Here is a 4,073-nt window from a genome sequence, read left to right as displayed (position 1 = left end):
TGGCTTCCTATTTGATATATGTAATCGCTAATTTAAGGTCATGGCCAGGTTTGAGTACAACTGGCATTCTGAGTCAAGAAACACAGATCTACAACTACTACAAGCAGTTGCAGTTGGAGGAGAGTTTTGTGTATTTCAGACAAGTAAATGATGCCTTTACGATGCTGGAAGTGAGGCTACTTCAAGGAAATACAACTATCGGAATATCGAAAGAAGCAACAACATTGATAAAGAAGTACAAAAGTTACTTCATTGAATTTCCAAAATTCACCTACCTTCGAGTAGGAGGATTCGATGGCTATCCTTATAGGTTGCCAATGTATGTGGATGATAATCTCTTCTTGATCGAGCTTTGTAGACAACTGGTGTCGATCCAGAAGAAATGTAGAAATAGGAAGAATAAAGGAGTTGCCTTACCTATTTTCCTTGGTCATTATAAATGTGAGTCCAACTCAAAAGCAGAAGATGTGCAAATGGCTCTAGCCAAAATCAATTTGTACACCTACTAGATGAGATTCCCCTTTGATAGTAAAGGATATGTCAAGAATAATTTGAGACTTGGTCCTGGGTACCTCCATTTCCCAAATATTGAAGACTTCTGGGAAGATTGCAAGGACGAATTTGAAGTTAGGAAAAGAGATTGGAAAAGATTCACCTTGAAACAAATTTGTGATTTCAAGATGGAATGGATCATTGAAGGTATTGAAGATGATGAATCGGATCTAATTGATCCTTTTTATTATGAGAAGTTCTAGGCTCAACCTCTTCCTGCTATTAATTGGGCAGATCCAAAGGTCAGAGATGTCAAAGAAAGAGCCAGTTTCATGATCAAGAAGTCAAAAGCTTGGGCCAGAAAGAGGATAGCACAAATGACTGCTACAAAGCCAACAAGTAGAAAGGAGACACCAAGGAGAAGTAGCCATCAAGACAATTCTACTTCATCAATTCCTTCTCATACACCAACTATGGATATTATTTCTCACCAGAAATCTCAAGGAAGTGGTGGAGATGAAGATCCTCCAAGAAGAAATAATCTCCAAAACACATGCAGAGATGAGCCTAGACAAAAGAAGAAGAAATCAAGATCAAAAGACAAAGAAGAAAATTCTACTTCAAGAGAAGAGAGAGATCAAGACCCAGTAGAAATCTTGGATGATCCAAGGCTTGATAAAGGTATACCAACTATGTCAACTTCAATCGTCATTGAATCTCCTCATCATGAAGTACAACACCCTACTTCAATTATGGAGCCTTCTTTCTCAAGAAATCCAGTTGATCAAATAAAAGAAGTTAGAGAGGAAGCAACTTCACTAGTACCTGAGCAACAAAGTCTTCAAAAAAATAATGTACAAGAGCCCTCAGAAAGTATTTCCCTCCCATGGTTGGAACAAAGCCTATTGAAAAAGAGAAAATTGGAGGAATTAGTGGGTCCTGAATTCAACACAATATCTGATCTTTTTCGGAGACCTGAAAAGCCAAAGAAAATCAAGTGACTTCAAGAATAAAGATTGATTTGAATTCAGGAAATATGTGGCTAGAGATAACTCGACCCATCTCTGAAAATGATGTAAATGAAGCCACTCCTACAGATTTTGTTATGACAAAAATTGATATGGGTTCATCTACTCATGAAGCTAACATACAAAATTTCAATGTGGTAGCTGCAAGACTAGTGGAGAGAATTGAAAAAGAAAAGCAATCAAAGGATCAACTGTAACAACAAGTGCAAAATTTGTCCTCCTACTTTAAGTCCATAGTTGACACTTCTACCATGCCACTCAATGTTTCTCACCAACCAATTGTCTTGGGCCCAGAAGGAGAAGTTGAAAAAAGTGTTATTGATAGTCTCCAAAAATATCAAGTTTATGGGAAAGTGACTGAAAGTTGGGTGTAGAAAGTCAAAATCATTGCATCTAATTTCTTTGTTAAGGCGAAAGTTGTTCATGACGAGGCCTTAATCAAGAAAGAAACCATTGAAAAGGACCTGAAAGGTGTTAGAAAAGAAGAAGCAGCCTGGAAAAAGATCATGAATGATTTCAGGAAGATGATGGAGATTAATGTCAACACCCTTGTAGCAGAGAAAATCCTACCTAATACATAGGATAATTACTTAGAAATCTGGATAGAAAGTATAGGTTGGAAGCTGGTAATCATCAACCAAGTTTCAATAGAGCAAGAAAAGCTTATACTTTCTTGTGATCAAGTGTGTGCAAAACTTCAAAATCAACTCTTCGCCATCCTTCCAAGTACATCATTGATGGAAGACTCACAAGTGTTACAAAATGGTTTTCAGAGCATGGTTGATCAACAATTCTTTAACAAAGAAGTCTTCAATGAAAACACAATAGATAAGTTGATTGACACCTACACTTCCTTGAAGATTTATATTTCTCAAGTACCTAGTATGGTGGCAGAGTTGAGCAACATCTACAAAAACTTGAAGACTTGGAGGATGAAGATAGCCAACATTATTATTCCTAAAGGAAAATTTGTTACTCCATCCATCAAACTTTTTAGAATATTCAAAGATAAAGAATCCGGTCAGCAGAACCTGCTTTTAGAATCAACAACTTCATCAGCGGTGTCATAACCCTCTTTTGGACCTTGATATGACTTGTTACTACTACTACTACTCCTCCTATTATTAATATTAATATTAATTTTATGAGCAATGTTACTTGGAGATAAAAATTGAATAAGGATGGAATTAGTTTAAAAAGAAAAAAATTAATAAGTAGTGACTCGCACATGAGGTCATAAATTATTCGAGAAATTATTTATTGTCTCAATATTCTAATTGAGCACATGGTGCTGGAGAAAAGAGAAGATTCTAGAAACGAATTCAAATTCAAATTTTAAATGCATGGGCAAATGTAACTGCCACTATGACAAGTTGTAAGAAATATGGCATGAAAGAATTTCAAAATTCAAATTTTTGCATGCAACCCCCACTATGACAATTAATCATTTTGCATGGAATTATTTTGGGAAAGGAATATGGAAATGAGTTAATTCTTTTGGTAGTGGGAAATGGTTCTCATTTTCTATATATTGACTACTAGATTTTTGAAAAAGGGGAGTTCCTTTTTGTTTTATGTGATGAAATAGATCTTTGAATTGTTAAGAAATTAGTTTCAAATTTATGTTAGTTGTAGAAGGAATTTTGTAGGAACATTGCAGGATTTTTACTTTGAGGATTTGGAGAAATTTTCACCAAGCTACAAAGCGAGGATTGAGGAAGGATAGCTGGAAATCAGGTTTCTCTCTTCCATATTCACTTGTATGAGTTTTTTTTCAAAAAAAAAGGAGAAAAAAGGGGAGGGATTTTAATTTGCATGCATAATTTTTTGGGAAAAATTTAGAAGATTAAAGTATGTTTAAAAGATATAGTTATTTCTTTTAATATGATAGAAGATGGGATAAATAGAAGAGTATTTTCATTCTAGAAAAAACAAAGAGTATTTTCACCTTGTTTTCAGATTTTATATAGAAAAATAGATGTGTATATTTTACTTTCCCCTTTTTGATCAATTAATTAGTAGTTTCTTTCAAAATAAATATGTATATACAAATGTACATATTATTTAAATTTATATTTTAAAAAAAAAAAACCCTTCTTTTCTTGTATTCTAAAGGTTAAAAATAAAATAAAAAGATATATTTATATATATAAAATATCAATTAATATAGATTTAATTAATTATAATAAAAGTAATTCAAATAAATATTAAAAAATAAAAAATGAAAATTAATAAAATAATAATAAATTAAATCTTGAAGTTTGTGTTCTTTAAAAAAAAATTTAAAGTTAATAAACAAAATATGTTTTAGAGAAAATAAATAAATAAATAAATCAAAAGTAATTTTAAATTTTGGGCGGGAGAGGGCGCGTAACCCCACCCCTCCACCTGCGGTCCACTGCATGTGCAGGGCCACAGGAAAAGGAGGGGCCCGCAGGGAGTTGGGGCTGCGGGAACCCCACTTCCCTCCCCCTATTTTGGGGGGCTCATTTTTTTATATTAAATTTAAGTTTATTAAAATTCATTGTTATAATAAATATGTTTTTATTAATT

The sequence above is a fragment of the Cryptomeria japonica genome, chromosome 3 (assembly GCF_030272615.1).
Source record: "Cryptomeria japonica chromosome 3, Sugi_1.0, whole genome shotgun sequence".
Classification (NCBI taxonomy): Eukaryota; Viridiplantae; Streptophyta; class Pinopsida; order Cupressales; family Cupressaceae; genus Cryptomeria; species Cryptomeria japonica.
Note: the sequence above shows the minus strand (reverse complement) of the source record.